This window comes from Epinephelus moara, chromosome 19 (assembly GCF_006386435.1).
Source record: "Epinephelus moara isolate mb chromosome 19, YSFRI_EMoa_1.0, whole genome shotgun sequence".
Taxonomy (NCBI): domain Eukaryota; kingdom Metazoa; phylum Chordata; class Actinopteri; order Perciformes; family Serranidae; genus Epinephelus; species Epinephelus moara.
The window spans coordinates 28,871,915-28,879,145 of NC_065524.1; the positions used below are offsets into that span (position 1 = coordinate 28,871,915).

At 45.5% G+C, this 7,231-nt stretch overlaps 6 non-coding genes across 6 annotated transcripts; all 6 read left to right on the forward strand.

Annotated features, from left to right (window-relative positions):
• Positions 1-684: 684 nt before the first annotated feature.
• Positions 685-758, forward strand: trnat-ugu (transfer RNA threonine (anticodon UGU)). The gene has a single exon. It is a non-coding gene; the product is annotated as a tRNA-Thr (tRNA).
• Positions 759-1,162: 404 nt separating this feature from the next.
• Positions 1,163-1,236, forward strand: trnat-agu (transfer RNA threonine (anticodon AGU)). Its single transcript has one exon. It is a non-coding gene; the product is annotated as a tRNA-Thr (tRNA).
• Positions 1,237-1,711: 475 nt separating this feature from the next.
• On the forward strand, positions 1,712-1,785 carry trnat-agu (transfer RNA threonine (anticodon AGU)). Its single transcript has one exon. It is a non-coding gene; the product is annotated as a tRNA-Thr (tRNA).
• Positions 1,786-2,232: 447 nt separating this feature from the next.
• Positions 2,233-2,306, forward strand: trnat-agu (transfer RNA threonine (anticodon AGU)). The gene has a single exon. It is a non-coding gene; the product is annotated as a tRNA-Thr (tRNA).
• Positions 2,307-2,574: 268 nt separating this feature from the next.
• trnat-agu (transfer RNA threonine (anticodon AGU)) lies at positions 2,575-2,648 on the forward strand. Its single transcript has one exon. It is a non-coding gene; the product is annotated as a tRNA-Thr (tRNA).
• A 2,847-nt stretch (positions 2,649-5,495) lies between these two features.
• On the forward strand, positions 5,496-5,569 carry trnat-agu (transfer RNA threonine (anticodon AGU)). The gene has a single exon. It is a non-coding gene; the product is annotated as a tRNA-Thr (tRNA).
• Positions 5,570-7,231: the final 1,662 nt, after the last annotated feature.

A 7,231-nucleotide genomic window follows, 5' to 3' on the forward strand; every position in this document is an offset into this window, starting at 1 on the left:
AAATACTGGAGTGCTCCATTACTGATAAAATCAGTCATCCACCATCCATAAACAACACCAAGTGGGAGTGGGATGAAGGGACTTCGCAGGCAGGTCCCTCAGCTTGGGCGGATTATGAGACAACAGGGCCCTGGGCACAGACGTGCAAATGGCCCCATCACCACCCGACACAGGATCAAGACACACTGTGTTTTGTGTCTCTTTGTAGTTGCTATACATGTTTTGTCTGTTGTCTGTGGTCATTTTGTATTCTTTGTTTTGTGTGCGTCTGTATTTGCTTCCTGTCTTACTGAGGTGATATATGGCACTGTGGCTTAGTTGGTCAAAGTGCCTGTCTAGTAAACAGGAGATCCTGGGTTCAAATCCCAGCAGTGGCTTTTGGGGCGCAGTAGCTCAGTGCATAGGGACTTGGGTTGGGAACTTGAGGGTCACAGACTTAAGGTCCTGTTGGGACTAAAACTGGAGTGTGGACTGATAGCTGGAGAGGTGCCAGCTCACCTCCTGGGCACCACCGAGATGCACCTGAGCAAGGCACCAAACCCCCAACTGCTCGGGGCACCTGTCCATGGCAGCACCCTCACCCTGACATCTGTTCATGTAGGTGCTGTTTGTGCATGTGTGCATTTTGGGCCTGTGTGTATATGTCTTTCTGTATTTGCTTCATGTCTTACTGATGTGATATATGGCGCTGTGGCTTAGTTGGTCAAAGCGCCTGTCTTGTAAACAGGAGATCCTGGGTTCAAATCCCAGCAGTGCCTTTTGGGGTGGCAGTAGCTCAGTCCATAGGGACCTGGGTTGGGACCCGACGGGTTGCAGCCTCAAGTCCTCATCTGGACCAAACATGGAGGTTTGATTGGCAGCTGGGGAGGTGCAAGCCCACCAAATGCCCAGGGCAGCAGCCCATGGGCAGCGCATGCGTGGGAAAAATTGAATATCCCCACGGAGATAAATAAGGTATGTCTTCTTAGGTATGTCTTCTTTCTTCTTTTGTGTCTTTTTTGTTTGTTTTTATATGTTTCTGTGGTTATTTTGCCTGTTTTAGTAGTTTTTTTTTCTTAAGTCTCTTTGCAGTGCGTTTGCATATCTTTGAGGTCATTTTGTGTCTCCTTTTGGTTGTTTGTGTCTCTTTGTAGTTACTTCCTGTCTTACTGAGGTGATATATGGTGCTGTGGCTTAGTTGGTCAAAGCGCCTGTCTAGTAAACAGGAGATCCTGGGTTCAAATCCCAGCAGTGCCTTTTGCGGCGGCAGTAGCTCAGTCCATCGGGACCTGGGCTGGGAACTGAAGCATAGCAGCCTTAAGTCCCTGTTAGGACTAAATATGGAGTCTGTACTGGCAGCTGGAGAGACGCCAGCTCACCTCCCGGGCACCACCAAGATGCCCCTGAGCAAGGCACCAAACCCCCAACTGCTCAGGGCACCCATCCATGGCAGCCCCCTCACCCTGACATCTCTTTATTTAATGCATGTATAGGTGCTGTTTGTGCATGTGTGCATTTTGGGCCTGTGTGTATAAGACGACAGATTGAAAAAATTGAATCACCCCTCAGGGATTAACAAAGTCTTCTTTTTTTGTTTGTTTTGTGTCTTTTTATGATTATTTTGCCTGTTTTAGTAGTTTTCTTTCTTAAGTCTCTTGAGGTCATTGTGTGTCTGCTTTTGGTTGTTTTGTGTCTCTTTGTAGTCGCTTCCTGTCTTACTGAGGTGATATATGGCGCTGTGGCTTAGTTGGTCAAAGCGCCTGTCTAGTAAACAGGAGATCCTGGGTTCAAATCCCAGCAGTGCCTTTTGGGGCGGCAGTAGCTCAGTCCATAGGGACTTGGGTTGGGAACTTGAGGGTCACAGACTCAAGGTCCTGTTGGGACTAAAACTGGAGTGTGGACTGGTGGCTGAAGAGGCGCCAGCTCACCTCCTGGGCGCCGCCGAGACACTCCTGAGCAAGGCACCAAACCCCCAACTGCCCGGAGTGCCGTCCATGGGAACTTCCCCCACACAATGCATGTATAGGTCTTGTTTGTGCACTTCGGGCCTGTGTGTATATGACAACAGAGTGAAAAAATGTAATTTTCCCTCGGGGATTAGTAAAGTATATTTTCTTCTTCTTCCTTTGTGTCTTTTTTGTTTGTTTTATCTCTATTTGTAATCCTTTTATGTCTCTTTGTGGTCATTTTGTCTCCTTTTGTTAGGTTTTGTGTCTCTGTGTAGTTGTGTCATGTCTTACTGAGGTGATATATGGTGCTGTGGCTTAGTTGGTCAAAGCGCCTGTCTAGTAAACAGGAGATCCTGGGTTCAAATCCCAGCAGTGCCTTTTGGGGCGGCAATAGCTCAGTGCATATGGACCTGGGTTAGGAACTTAAGGGTTGCAGACTCAAGGTCCCGTTGGGACTAAAACTGGAGTGTGGACTGGTGGCTGGAGAGGTGCCAGCTCACCTCCTGGGCACCACGAGACACACCTGAGCAAGGCACCAAACCCCCAACTGCTCATGGCAGCCCCCTCACCCTGACATCTCTTCATTTAATGCATGTATAGGTCCTGTTTGTGCATGTGTGCATTTTGGGCCTTCTTTCTGATACATGGTGCTGTGGCTTAGTTGGTCAAAGCGCCTGTCTAGTAAACAGGAGATCCTGGGTTCAAATCCCAGCAGTGCCTTTTGGGGTGGCAGTAGCTCAGTGCACCTGGGTTGGGAACCGAAGGGTTGCAGCCTCAAGTCCTCATCAGGACCAAACATGGAGAGCGGACTGGCAGAGCCAGACCACCAAACCCCCAACCACCCAGGGCACCCGCCCATGGGCAGCCCCCCCTACCCAATGCACACATCGGTCCTTTTTGTGTATGCGTGTATTTCGGGCCTGTGTGTACATATCACCTCGGAGATATATAAGGTGTATCTTCTTCTTCTTTCTTCACTTTTGTCTTTTTTGTTTGTTTTATGTGTCTTTGTGGTTATTTTGCCTGTTTTAGTAGTTATTTTCTGTCTTAAATCTCTTTGTACTTCATTTGCATGTCTTTGAGGTCATTTTGTGTCTCCTTTTGGTTGTTTTGTGTCTCTTTGTAGTTACTTCATGTCTTACTGAGGTAATACTGTACATATGGTGCTGTGGCTTAGTTGATCAAAGCACCTGCCTAGTAAACAGGAGATCCAGGGTTCAAATCCCTGCAGTACCTTTTGGGGCGACAGTAGCTCAGTCCATAGAGACTTGGGTTGGGAACTGAATGGTTGCAGATTCAAGTCCACTTGCCGTACGGAAGGTGGACTTGCAGCCGAAGAGGCGCCAGCTCACCCCCCAGGCACCACCAAGACGCCCCTGAGCAAGACACAGAACCCACAACCACCCCAACATCCCTCCCATCCAATGCATTTATAGGTCCTGTGTGTGCATGTGTATGTATTTCTGGCCTGTGTGTATATTTTACAACAGTTTAAAAAAGATTGAATTTCCCTTCAGGAATTAACAAAGAATAACCATTCTTCTTCTTTTTCGTCCTTTTTTTTGTTTTATGTCTCTTTGTGGTTATTTTGCCTGTTTAGTACATGGCACTGCGGCTTAGTTGGTCAAAGCGCCTGTCTAGTAAACAAGAAATCCTGGGTTCAAATCCCAGCAGTGCCTTTTGGGACGGCAGTAGCTCAGTGCATAGGGACTTGGGTTAGGAACTTAAGGGTCACAGACTAAAGGTCCTGTTGGGACTAAAATTGGAGTGTGGACTGGTGGCTGGAGAGGCACCAGCTCACATCCTGGGCACCACCAATACGCCCCAGAGCAAGGCACTCGGCACTCAACCCACAACCACCCATGGGCAGCCCCCTCCACCCCCCCACCCCAACATCCCCCCATCCAATGCATTTATAGGTCCTGTTTGTGCATGTGTATGTATTTCTGGCCTGTGTATATATGATGACAGATTAAATAATTGAATTTCCCTCCAGGGATTATCAATCAATCAATCAATCAATCAATCAATCAATCAATCAATCAATTTTATTTATAAAGCCCAATATCACAAATCACAATTTGCCTCACAGGGCTTTACAGCATATATTAGGTCTTACAGCTGTGTTTGAGGGCAGATAGGTACTATCTGAGGACAGGAGGTCATGAATTTTGCCTCTAATAGTTATAATTTTGTCATTAAAAAAGCTCATAAAATCATTACTGCTAAGGGCTAAAGGAATACAAGGCTCAATAGAGCTGTGACCCTCATTCAGCCTGGCTACAGTGCTGAAAAGAAACCTGGGGTTGTTCTTATTTTCTTTTATTAAAGCTGAGTAATAGCTTCCTCTGGCATTGCGGAGGCCTCTCATACATTTTTTGGATTAACAAAGAATAACTCTTCTTCGTCTTCTTCTTCTTTGTCCTTGTTTTGTGTCTCTTTGTGGTTGTTTTTCCTCTTTTAGTAGTTGCTTTTTTTTATAAGTCTCTTTGCAGTTTGTTTGCATGTCTTTTAGGTCATTTTATGTCTCCTTTTGGTTGTTTTGTGTCTCTTTGCAGTAGCTTCCTGTCTTACTGTGGTGATATATGGCACTGTGGCTTAGTTGGTCAAAGCGCCTGTCTAGTAAACAGGAGATCCTGGGTTCAAATCCCAGCAGTACCTTTTGGGGTGGCAGTAGCTCCGTCCTTAGAGAGTTGGGTAAGGAACCTAAGGGTCGCAGACTCAAGTTTCCGTTGGGACTAAATATGGAGGGTGGACTGGCAGCTTGAGAGGTGCCAGCCTACCTCCTGGGCCCTGAGCAAGTCACCGAACCCCCAACTGCCCAGGGTACCTGTCCATGTCAGTCCCCTCATTCTGACATCTGTCCTTTTAATGCATGTATAGGTCCTGTTTGTGCGTGTGTATATTTTGAGACATGTAGATATGACAACATATGTCTCTTTGTGGTTATTTTGCCTGTTTTATTATTATTATTATTTTCTTAAGTCTCTTTGCAGTTCGTTTGCATATCTTTGAGGTCATTTTGTGTCTCCTTTTGGTTGTTTTGTGTCTTCAGCCTCAAGTCCTCATCGGGACCAAACATGGAGGGCAGATTGGCAGCGCCAGACCACCAAACCCCCAACCACCCAGGGCACCCGCCCATGGGCAGCCCCCCCACCCACCCAATGGTCCTGTTTGTGTATGTGTGTATTTTGGGCCTGTGTGTATATATCACCTCAGAGATATATAAGGTGTATCTTCTTCTTCTTTCCTCTTTTGTGTCTTTTTTGATTTTTTTTTTGTCTCTTTGTGGTTATTTTGCCTGTTTTAGTAGTTATTTTCTGTCTTAAATCTCTTTGCAGTTCGTTTGCATGTCTTTGTGGTCATTTTGTTTCTCCTTTTGGTTGTTTTGTGTCTCTTTGTAGTCGCTTCATGTCTTACTGAGGTGACATACTAGGAACGGGAGTTTAAAATTAGATGTAGCTATAATTTTTACAGCACATCAGGTAATGTAATGAAATGAATGAAACTATTTTAATTGCCTTGTCCCTATTAAATAAATAAATTCAAATTCAGATTCAAACATATGGCGCTGTGGCTTAGTTGGTCAAAGCGCCTGTCTAGTAAACAGGAGATCCTGGGTTCAAATCCCAGCAGTGCCTTTTGGGGTGGCAGTAGCTCAGCCCATTTGGACCTGGGTTGGAACCTGAAGGGTCACAGCCTCAGGTCCCCATGGGGATCAAATATGGAGGGTGAACTGGTAGCTAGAGAGGTGCCAATTCACCTCCTCGGCACTGCCGAGACACCCCTGAGCAAGGCACTGAATCCTCAGCTGCCCAGGGCACCTGTCCACGAGCAGCTCGCTCACAGCTGCCCAGGGCACCTGTCCACGAGCAGCTCGCTCACATACTATAAAGTCTCTCTTCATCTTCGTTTGTCTTTTGTTTGTTTTATGTTGAGGCAGTTCAACTTAGGACCTAAATGCAAACAGGATCAGGACATGGGGAACATTTAAAGGGAGTTTATTGTAGTTTGAAGAAATGGAGCTGAGGGCTTGAATGAAATGATGGCTGAGGTGGGCAGGGAGTGGCGAAGCAGAGCAGGCAGATTATCTTAAGGCAGAGCAGTCCAAATCAGAGACAGAGGACAAGAACGAGGCTGGACATGGCAGGTTACGGTTGAGGCTGGCGTGGTGAACCTGAGACACAAAACAGTGTGAATTGATGTCCAAAAGTACAAAAAGAAAAAGTGCCCAAAAACTAGAGGCTAGAATTGATGTCTGTAACACAGAGGAGACTGAATGATCTGACAGAGTCTGTATGTCTGAGCTGGGGTTTTATACTGCAGTGGTTTGATTGTAGATGTGGTTCAGGTGTGCAGGTTCAACAGCTGCTGGCACTTAAAAGGATTGGCAGGGGGTGCGAACCAGAAGGCCACACCCACCAAATGCACAGAAACAGACTGAAAACAAATGTCTCCTTGTGTTTGTATTGCCCATTTTTGTAGTTATTTTCTTTCTTAAGTCTCTTTGCAGTTCCTTTGCAAGTCTTTGTGGTTATTTTGAGTCTCCTCCTGGTCAGTACTTTTTCATTTTTGGGCTGCAATGATTTTTATTATCGCTTAATCTGTCAGTTATTTTCCCAATGATTTCACAAGTTGTTTTGTCTATGACATATCAGAAAAAATGTGAAAAAAAAATGTTGATCTTCAAATGTCTTGTTTTTTCCAAAACCCAAAGATATACAGTTTCATGGTTTCTTCATTCCTCTATGACAGTAAATATTCACATTTAAGAAGCTGGAATCAGAACGTTTTGACTACTTTTTTCTCAATAAATTACTCAAACTGATTAATCAATGTTCAAATTAGCTGGTGATTAATCTATTGGTTGACAACTTAATCATTGCAGCTCTAGAAATTTTGCAAGTGAAGGTTCGGTAACACTTCATAAGACAGCCTGCGTTTTAGAGTGAACCTCTTGCCCACTTTCCCAGGAGTTAGCATATAACTCCCGGGAACTTACATGTACTTTCCTTGGAGTTAGAGCATAATTCCCGGTCACTTACCACATACTTTGCCAGGAGTTAGAGTATAACGACGCGGTCACTTAGCATATACTTCCCCGGGAGTTAGGGTATAACTCCTGGGAAAGTACATGTAAGTTCCCTGGAGTTATACGCTAACTCCCGGGAAAGTGGGCGAGAGGTACACTCTAAAACGCGGGCTGTCTTATGAAGTGTTACCAAAGGTTCCCTTACACTTTGGTTCCTTGGTAGGCTGGTTCAGTAATCCATCCATGTCCCTCAGCAAAGTGTTGAGTCTCC